Consider the following 11,468-nt stretch of genomic DNA (forward strand, 5'->3'; position numbering starts at 1 on the left):
CCAAAAAGCTCAGACTAAATCTGAAGTGTATAAAGATAAGGAAAAAAAGGAAGATAACCAATGACTTTAAACATGATAAAGTTACCAAAAGATATCTCCCAAGGGAGCTGTTTCAGGGGGATATTTAGTTACACCATGGAAGGGTTGGAATAGATTTGAGAAGAACCCACCAACCACTCATATGTAAGAAGGTGACCAGCTTGTATAAATACGCTGTATGAGACTCTACAGTTAAATCAATGACTATATTCTTCCATGCATGCTACCATAGAGCATGTTCCCATGGAGCTTGGTCATTCAAGCCCTTCTTCTCTGTATTGAGGGTATACATCAAGTACACTTCTCTCTTCTTTCTGAGGGAGGTGCGGCCAGTATGTCTGCTAATGATTTTCAATATGGCTACAATCAATACAGTGTTGTGCCGTAGGTGCTTGTACTTTCCTGTTTTGTATTGCTGATTTATGTTCACTGAACCTCATGCAAAATTTCCTACCTGTCTTTCCAACACAGCCAAAACCGCTAGGGCACAAAATAAGAAATATGGCATCTGCCATTCTACAGTTAGTCATCAATTTTATGGAGATCCTCCCATATACTATGTGGTCACTTACTATTGCTCATGCGCATGCATGGCAATAACACATCTGTGGTTTCCCTGTATCAGGAAATCCCCTGAAATAGAACGCTGAACAAATGTAGATTTAGAGAGGATTCTAGTTCTCACCAGACAATCTCTAAGATTCCTATTTCTCCAAAAAGCAAACAACAGTTTTGAGAGTTTGGGTTTGTCTCCATTGGTATTTAGAATGTGCCACTGCATGTTTATCATTTGTATTTTATCTTTTGAATCAAAGTAGAGTAGCGAGTGACACACACTAAGCTTTCCTTACCATGTTCTCATTTAGGTTAAAATGATGCATCTCTGTTGTAATATCTAGCTTTTTTTTATGAATTCTGTATTATTCATCTCAGGTAGCCCCTTTTGAGTAGTTTGTCCCTAAAAATATCTGCATTATGGATATATTCTTGAATAGCCTGCACCCACCCACTCCAAATACGCACGCAACCTCGGAATCATCCTGGACACCAGGCTAACCATGAAGCACAAAATCAACAACGCCTCCTGTGCTTGTTTCCACATCCTCCACATGCTTTGCAAGATCTTCTAATGGATCCCCGCCTCAACCAGGAAAACAGTCCCCTAGTACCTCATCACCATCGACTCGACTACAGCAACGCACTCTATGCTGGAACCACCAAACAGCTCCTGAACCATCAAGAATACGAGGTCAAGACTCCTCCTCAACCTTCCCAGAGGAACCAGCATCACCCCACCTCAGAGCCCTCCACTGACTGTCCGTCCAAGAAAGATGCCTTTTCAAACTCCTCACACACACCTACAGAGTCCTCTACAAGTCCGGACATGCCTACATCGACAACCGCCAGACATTCCACAAACTGACCAGAGCGTTCCAATCCTCATCCAACGCCTTGACCCACATCCCCCGCATCCATTTTAGCCGCTGCGGAGGCCGCTCCTTCACCTACCTCGCCGACAAGTCCTGGAACAACCTCCACCTACACACTTCCCCTTCTTTGAAAGATTTCAGGAAAACCTAAAGACTTGGGGCTAGATGTAGATAAAAAGGTTTTACAGATTCTGAAATACAGAATTTTACCGATTCTGTATTTTAGAATCGGTAAAACCTATGTAGGTAAATATTCGGTATTGTTTACCGAATCGTTAAGAATCGGTAATTACCGAATCGGTATTAACCGATTCGGTAATTGCCATTCATTCCTAATGAATGTCAATTACCGAATCGGTAAATACCGATTCGGTAAAATTGTGAAATAGTCAAGGGTGGCAGGGTGTCACTTTGACACCCTGTAGCACCCCTGATTAGTGCTTGTGTGCCATGTGGCACACATACATGCCCTTAGGGCATGTATGTGTGCCCTTAGGGCATGTATGTGTGCCACATGGCACTGGTGTAAAGCCACATATTTGCATTTACATAGGAATTTGTTATTTACCACCAACTAATAGTTGGTGGTAAATAACGAATCCTTAAAGCCCTGTAGCACTGTTTACAGTGCTACCTACATTTCAAAATACAGATTCGGTAATTTTACCGAACCGGTAATTTTACCGAATCGGTAAATTTACCGAATCGGTAAAAATTACCGAATCTGTATTTTATCATGCCCTACATCTCAGTATCCAAATACCGGTCGGTAACGGCCGAAAATCGTTTTTTTCAGCCGTTACCGACCGGTATTTGGATACCTACATCTGGCCCTTGGTTCCTCGACTGCTGCCAGCCTATGACTGAGATTCACAGAACCCCAGCGCCTGAAGACCCCCCGGGGTGACCGGCCACGCTCTACATGGTCCTCTGGTTTATTGATTCATTTCTTCTAATTCTAACAAATTGACTGAAGGGGATACCTTGTTTTTGGCAAAGGGGATGATAACTTTGAACATGGAGAACAGTGTTGCTTGCATTAGGCTTGATATAAAGAAAAGCTTCAAATTTTCCGTCACAATGTTCTATCCAGACGTCAAGATATTCTACCTTATACAACTTGCTTTAGGAGGAAATTTTAAACTGGTTTCACATAAATTACTTCAACTAAGGAATTCATTTAATGTCTCCTCATTGCCCACCCAGATAAAAACGATGTCATCCATAAATGTTCTCAAAAAATTGGGTCACTTCATTGTAGATATGTACATCTTCAAAAAGTCCCATGTAAATGTTGGCCACACTTGGTGCACAGGCAGCTCCCATGCTGACACCCTTTACTTGCAATTATGTCTCCATCAAACTCAAAGTAATTCTCTTTAAGAACTATCTCTAAGCATTGGAGAATAAAGGCGAAAGGTTAATTTGGAATTTTCTTAGTAAGCAGAGTGTTATCTGACCTGAGCGCTTCTTTTTGAGGTATATTAGTGTAGATCGCTTCAATGTCCATAGTGACCAAAATGCTCTACGCTGGTTGAATGTGACATATTTTACTTTTGAGATACTGAGTCCCGTTTCTTTGACATAAGAGGCAAAGGCCATCTCTAAAGGCTTCAGGAAGGTGGTTCTGTAATGGATCTAATGGTAGATACTATTGGTTTAAGAGGTGAATCACTTATGATCTTATTTTTTTGGGGAACCCCATACATAAAAGGCATTTTAGACTGGTTGTCATTGAGGAAAGTAACCTCTTGTTTACTAATCTCCCGATCATCTAATGCTTGTTTACTTATCCTTTCAATCCATTGTAAGAGATTTCTCATGGGATTATCTATAACTCTCAGATAATGTTCAGGGATTGATTACATGTCTTTTGCTTACAATTGTCTGTGTCTATCAGAACAACGCAGCCCCCTTCATCACAGGGTTTTAAGTGATATGATCATTACACTGTAAAGTAGTCAGGGCGTGATACTCTTCTAGATTGTATTCTGAAGTAGGAGTATATTTTAAGTTGTTCTGAAACTTTATTGAGAACCGTTCTTTCAAAGATTTCTACCTCAAGGCCTAGTTTATTAATGCTAGGTTGAAGCAGATCTACGGTCTGTTGCAGCAGAACTAATTTGTGGGGCAAACTGGTGCAGATGTGTGTGGGCGCGAGAGGTCAAAATCTATCATAATTACAGAGACTGTGTTCAGTAAGGTGTTCCTTGCCCTCCCACAGGCTGTGACCTTGGTTTGAACTTTGTGAGTAAAGACTTTGTGAGAGATGGCAAGAAATATAGAATGGAGACGATAACAGTTAAAGTGGAATAATATGATAGCAAAAGCATAAGAAATGAGGGGCCCAGCGCAATGGCAGTCAAAATAGGTGATTGGGGCAACTGATCTGAAATGTAGGGATCAATATGGAGGACGGGTAAGAATATCCAGAAAAAGATAGTAATTGAGTCAAAGCCCGACGAGGAAAAACAGGAAAGCAAGAGATCCACATTTGGGAACTTACCCAGACCAACCATACACCACTAATTTAACTAACTCAAAATATGAAAGGTCGTAGGGGTGTATTATCAAGAACGGCTTTAAAATGATCGCCGCTTTAGCGGCAGGAAACTGCCGCTAAAGCGGAGATAATGGACTTGATAATATGCCCTTGAGAATTCCAATAGAAGCCCATGTTCACACCAGAACATGGGCTTCTATGGGAATTCACAATGGCATATTATCAAGCACATTATCACCGCTTTAGCTGCAGTTTGCTGGCGCTAAAGTGGCGATAGTTTTAACCCCATTTCTTGATTATAATCCCCGTAGTGCAATTGGAAGCTAGCAGTTCCCACGGCCTTTACTTGGTATTTAAATTCCCCTATTGTCTACTCTACCCTCAATCCAAGGTACAATTTCCCACTGGAGTAAGATGAAGGAACACAATTTGTACAAAAATATGTACCCACATAACCACAACAGAATAATTCACAGCAACTACTGAGATACACTCCAGAATAAAGATATAATGTTCGTTTTCTATACTATTAAATATCCTAGCATTGAGGTCAATTAAAAGAGTGCATCAACATTTATTGACAATAGCATTGATTATTCAACAATCAGAAACTGTTCAACACATGCGAATACAAATGAATAGGTAGAATGTATCTCACCAATAAAATTTATTTAATTGATCACAGTTATAAGTTGTATAAACGTCATTATTGCACGAGAACTTAAATTCGGTAATACAACACTTTTGCTGGTGCATTGCTCTGTCATTACAAAGCATTTTAAATAACCATACAAACACTTCAACCTTATGCGAATCTTTTTTTTAAATCTTTTTTTTATATTTTATTATTTCTTCCAACCAGGGGTTACTTGGCATATAAGACATTACAGTTCAAAACAAGTAGCAGTATAAGACACTTGTTGATACAATCTTTACGATACATACATCAGTTATCACTTTTTAAAGTCCAGCTGCAGCAGATGATAATTTAATTCACCTGTGATTCCATATTCCTCCCTGCCCCCTGCTTTGCACTTCACATTTCGTCTAGTGCTTGTGTGCTTTCGTTCAATATAGTGACGTAAGAACTTCAATGGTATTATTAATTAGTTCATGCTGTCAGGTTCTGGGATCATTAGCAAATATTGGACAAGTGGTTCCCAGAAGTCTCTGGGTCACAAGGCCTGTGGAATGTCTTCTGCATAGGTCTCCAAAGGTTCCTTGCAATATGTCATGTCCGCAATCCAATCCAATCCTTTGAGTCTGGGGGGTCTCTTGCTTCCCCACCTCATTGCTATGCGTCATTTTGCAAGCAGCAATGCTACTGCTAGGAATTTCCTATGCCTAGCATGTTTGAGTTTCCTGACACCTAAAATACATATCAGAGGAGTGTTAGGGATCTGTTCTGCCACCATATCAGTCAGTGAGGAGGTGACTTCACCCCAATATGTGTGCAATTGTGGACATGACCACGATACATGTAGGAAGTCCGCACCCTGCGCCTGGCATCGTTGGTAGGAATATGACTCTCTTAAGCCCAGTCTGTGTAGTTTGGCCGATGTGTAGTATAGTTGATGAAGATGAATTTTAATTGTATAATTCGTAGGTTGCAGTTTGACGTGAGGAGTGTGAATTGTGTGCAGCTGTATTGCAAGTCTTGCTCGTCTATTGGCTCTCCCAGTGCTACTTCCCATCTGGCTAGGGCTGCGGTAGGTTTCTCAGCCTGTTCGTCTTGTGCCGCATTGCATAAACGCGTTACCAGGTTTTTCCGGGTAGGGGCCGTTAGCAATATTTGTAGTGTGGTCAGTTGTGTGGGTTCTTCTGGAAAGGTGGAGTATAGTGTCCTGATTGCTGTGCGTAATCTCAAATATGCGAATTTCTTCAGGGGGTGTTGGTGAGCACATAGTGAGGGGTCCATCCATTTGATGAATGTGTTATGGGGGAATATGTGTCCCATAGAAGTTAGCCCCATTTCCGCCAGTAATGCGTGCATTTTCTTTTCTTGTGTTACAGCGAGCTTGGGGTGTCTCGCCGTAGGCAACGCGCCTGCATATACCGGTAGCTTGTGTGCCCTATGTGCCAGCATATGCCATGCCCTAGAGGTGCATTGGGCTGTGTGTATCTTATCCCTAGGCGTGTATCTCACTGGGTCAGTTAGGAGTGTAGTCAGTGGCATTGGGGCGACGCTGTCTTTTTCCACTGCGATGTGAGGTAAGAACATGTGGGGTTTCGTCCAGTAGTGTGCGTGTTGTGCTTGTGCGCATAAAAAATACAAGTGTAAATCCGGCACCCCAAAACCTCCTAGGTGGTATGGTTGAGTGAGAACCTTCCAGCTGGACCTGGCTTGTCAACCTGTCCATGTCAGCCCCTGCAAGAGTGAGCGTAGTTTGTCGAAAAAGGCTTTGTTTAGCCATATGTTTCAGAACAGATATAGGAACCTAGGCAGTATTATCATTTTCTGTAGAGCTATTCTATCCGCCATTGAGAACGGCATCTTTATCCATTTATCTACTTGTTCTTCTAGTCTCTCCATTGCCCTGTCATAGTTCTCCCTGATGACCAGTTCTGGTCTCGGTGGATCCAGACCCCTAGGTATTTAACTGGGTCCGTCAGCCATTTTAAAGGGTATTCCAGGGCTGGTTCCAATGTGCCTGTGGTGAAGGGTATCACAAGAGATTTATCCCAATTTATTCGGAGACCGGCATATTGCTCATATCTAACATATTTTCTAATGAGTGTGTTTAGGTTTCTGTCCGGGTGTGTGGTGTTAAGAATCATGTCATCAGCTTACAATGCTATCCCAATCGGCCTAAAATCAAACTGTAAGGCGGATGCAGAATGTTTCTGGCGAATTTACAGGCAAGTGGCTCTAGGATTAATGCAAGAAGCATTGGTGACAGTGGGCAGCCCTGTCTGGTACCTTGTGTAACCTCTATGGGTTGGATCTGTAACCGTTTATTCTGACCCGCGCCTTGGATGCTGTGTATAGTAGGGATATCCATTTCAGAAAGGGTTTGGGAAAACCCTTCTTGCGGAGAGCGACAAACATGAAGTCCCACTCTACCAAATCAAAAGCCTTGGCGACATCTAGTAGAGCCGTGGCTGCTGGCATTTCCGGGTCTATTTGGTGGTATAGCCCGAAGAATGGTGCGGATATTGTGAGTGGTGGATCGTGATGGCATAAAGCCTGCCTGATCGGGAAGTACCAGAATACACAGAAGCGGTTGTATTCTGTTCACTATTATTTTAGCTAAGATCTTAGCATCAATATTTATCAAGGAGAAGGCCGGTATAATTCGCACTCCGTGGGGTCTTTGCCCGGCTTCGGGAATGCTATCAGGAGAGCCTCGCTTAATGAGGTCGTAAGTGTGCCTTCTTCATAAGCCTCTTCAAGCATTTCAGCAAAGTGTGGGATCAGTAAGTCATGGAATTCCTTATAAAATTCGCCAGGTAGTTCATCTAGTCCTGGTGCTTTGTTATTAGGGAGGGAGTTAATTGTGTCTATTATTTCATCTTTAGAGATAGGGAGACAAAAGTATTGTCAGTAAGTGTCTGATAGCCATGCCAATGCTACATCATCATGATAGTCACTTATGTCTGATGTGGAGGATCTCACCTGAGCAGTGTATAACTGACCGTAGTATTTTGCAAAGCATTCTAATATAGCTGGAGTGTCGTATACCGTCTTGCGCTGTTCATCCTGCACCTATGTAATATACGCCGTGGTGTGAGCGGGTCTGATTTTATATGACAACACTCTACCAGGCCTCCCTCCCTCTCCATAATTCCTGGCCGTGTATTTACACGATATGTATTTTACCTCATCCTCTGCGAATTCGTTGTATTTGTCTATTTGTGTTCTAATATCTGTCATTGTTTGTTTCCTCAAATTCACGTTCCATTCTAGTAATGTCAGCTTCAATTCTTTCCAGTTGTCTCGGTATATCTCTTAGTATGGGGAAACATCCTTTACAACGCAACTTTTACCACGCAGTGCTATTACAACGCAGGTTTTACAACGAAAACCATTACAATGCATTGCGCTGGGGGGCGCTCTAGGATAGGGAATAGATTTAATTTACTATCCAACACCTTCCCTAGTGTCCACGGGGACTGGAGTTGGAATAGTAAATTAAACTATTCACTATCCAGAACCCCAAAGCGCTATGCGTTGTAATGGTATGCGTTGTAAAAATCGCATTGTAACAGCATGCGTGGTAAAAGCATGCGTTGTAACGTCATACATCCCTTAGTATGCCTACGTGTTTACTAATGCAATGTCCCCCTATTGTGACTTTAAAGGCCTCCCAGGGTGTCCTTGTGCTCTGTACCGATCAAGAATTCTGTTCAAAGAAGTCTACAATAGCCTGGCGTAATTCTTCCCTAAATACTTGATCCTGCAGCGCAGTCTGTCTCAGTCTCCATGTGAACTGTTGTGGGGTATGCGCGGAATGTCCAGTTGGATACGGACCGGGGCATGATCAGACAGTGTTTTAGGTAAGTGTATGATATCCGTAGTCCACGTGCACACGTTTTGTCATACCAGACAGAAATTAAGTCTGGACCATGTGACGTGTGTTGATGAGAAGCATGTACCTTCCCTCCTGTCCGGGTGTCTATGTCTGCATATGTCCACTATGTCCCAATCTGCCATCTCTTCTCTTAAAACTTTAACTGATTGTTTACCATATCTGTCAGTCCCAGTAGACCTGTCCACTGTAGGGTCGAGGCAAGTGTTGAAGTCCCCTCCCCAGAGAATTGTGCCAGGTTAGAGGTCGCGTAGTTGCGTCCAAATATGTTCGTAGAAAGAGGGCTCCTCATTATTCGGTCCTTACACATTTACAATTGTTAACACTGTTCCCCCAAAGCAGCCTTTCACCATTATAAATCGCCCCTGCTCGACTCGCACCGATTTAATAAGCTGGAAGAGTGTGTTGTGTTTCACCCATATCAAAACTCCTCTGGTGTAGGAAGAGTAAGGTGATGTCAGTCTAAATGTGGCCCACTTGGCCCCTATTTGTTTTTCTCTAATTTCGGTCAGGTGTGTCTCTTGCAAGCAAGCCACATCTATTTTGTGTCTGTCTAAATACACCAATACCTTGCGTATTTTCTGAAGGTTTTGTAACCCTCTAATGTTCCAGGTTAGTAGCGCCAGTGATCTACGCTGTCGCAATTTGTCAGTCATCTGCCAATTCTACGTCATCTGTCCGATGTATGTGTCTGTGGTGTTTGAAAGTGTCTCCTGTATGACTCTCTGCGCTTTCTCGGCTGGTCAGACTTTTCTGCTTACGCCCCTCTGCCCTCTCCCACCCACTCCACTTTCCCTGTTCTAGTGGAGGCATACCCAACTTTAACATAGAACAATCCCATTCAAAATGAAAAAGTAAGAAAAAGTACAAAAGTTAGTATGGTACACACGTAGCGGTCAGAGCTGCCCTCCCGTTTCTTGTGACTTAAGAAACATGGGACAATGCCCAAGTCTTAAATAGTACAAACTTCAACACTTTGTAACAGTATTACTCAAGATCATTTGGAAATCCTCTAAACAGCAGCGGGTAGTGTCCCCTCCTGTATAACGCCACTAAGTAAGTATGGCTATACAGTGCAAAAATATTAGCTATAAATGCTGATTGCCAACTTATCTGGACCACCGATTCGTAGGACTTCATGTGTTCGAGCCCCGGTCATCAGGTGCCACTTGATAAGGAGCGCCCTCAGGAACACCGTTGCAGTGTCTAATATATATACAGATAAGATTGTTTATTCCACATCGGACATGGTTGATTGTTCCCCGTGCTCTCCTCTGGGTGATCGACTCCTCGTGCCTAATTGACCCTTCTGCTGTATGAACTTCATTACTTCCGATGGTTCAGCAAAGATCCTCGTCTTTTTTTTTTTTTCAATATATTTTTATTGAGAGTTCATACACACAATATCAATGTTACAAAATGCAATTGTTAAGAAATTTAGTACAGTACATGGCATATAAATGTAAATACAAATCAATACTAGCGTTTGATTATCAACAGCTTGATTATAAAGTGCAAAGTTGAATAGAAAAAACATAATACATTTTAAACCATTCAGTGCTTAATTATAAAGTGCAAAGTGCATAAAAGCAGACTAATGAATCTGGGAATACTCCAAAGATTTGGATGTTATCAGTCAGTGAAAAAAAAAGAATTATTGTTCGAACACACTCCAGAACTTTTCATATTTCTTTAGTGCCCCAGATCTTAACGCATATTTTCTTTCCCTGCCCTGGATTCGTAATAATTTAGCCTTCCAAGCCTGAAATGACGGTACTTGGTTGGTTTCCAGGACTGTAAAATAAGCGATTTAGCTATTAAAGAAGCATTAAAAAAGAATTCATCATACTGAGTGTGAATCGCTGAACAACCTAAAACAGCGACTAATTCGTCAAATATTATAGAGGTTTTAAGCTCGAGGGAGAGGTATTTTTCAATTTCCTTCCAGAGTGGCTGAATTTTAGGACATTCCCAAACAATATGTTTCCAGTTTCCTTTTTCTTCACAGCGGAAACATTTATCCGGAAATAGGGGGAAGATATTATGGAGATAAGAAGGAGTTCTGTAGATCAACCATTTGTTATAAAATTGCATGCGTTTAAAATTAGCGCCGCGAAAGATAGTTTTGTTAAATTTATTTATTTTATCCCATATTTGTTGGTTGATTTCGATATCTTCCCTTTTTTCCACCTCTCAATACTCTTACTAGACAATTCATGCTCCTTATTCTCCTTCAATATTTTAATCCAAGTACTCATCTTTTTTTTAATTTTATTATTCAATGCTGTTGAAATAGTTTCGTTATAATAAAGATTTACAATATCCAGCTCTCTGAGTATTGGATTGAGCATAAAAAAAGACCAGTTTAAAATGGAATGAGAATGCTGTACCTGTCTGGCAATTTGTTCCCATGACTTCCACCTGTTACCAACAAGGAAGTCCTCAATTTTCTCAAAGCCATTATCTTTCCAGAGATGTATTATTTTACTATCCAGACACCCCTCTTCCCCAAGGTTAAAATTATTCAAGTCCGTTGTATTACATATTCTGGGAATACAATGGAACCCCAGAAACTGGATTTTCTGTCTGAAAATCCACTGGAGGGACTTGTAGCGAACTTTCTTTGGATCCTTCGTGGTTCTAATTGGATCAGTTATTTTTACTTCTGACAACATCTTCTTCATAAAAAAATTGTCTGCCTCATTAGTATCTAAGAAGAAAAACCTAAAACTGTGGTGTGCAAATGACGCAGAATAATATTCTCTGATATTTGGGAGGGACAACCCTCCTTGTGCAGATGAGAAATATAAAGTGCTAAGTGCAAGCCTGGGGGTCTTTTGGGCCCAAAGAAAAGAAGAAATCAAGGCATCCACTTTTTTAAAGAAGGAGACCTGGATAACACAGGGGGCTGCATTAAATAAAAAATTCAAAAGAGGTAGAATTGACATTTGTATAAGTGCTGCTCGG

Source organism: Lissotriton helveticus, chromosome 4_1 (assembly GCF_964261635.1).
Source record: "Lissotriton helveticus chromosome 4_1, aLisHel1.1, whole genome shotgun sequence".
In the NCBI taxonomy this organism is placed as follows: domain Eukaryota; kingdom Metazoa; phylum Chordata; class Amphibia; order Caudata; family Salamandridae; genus Lissotriton; species Lissotriton helveticus.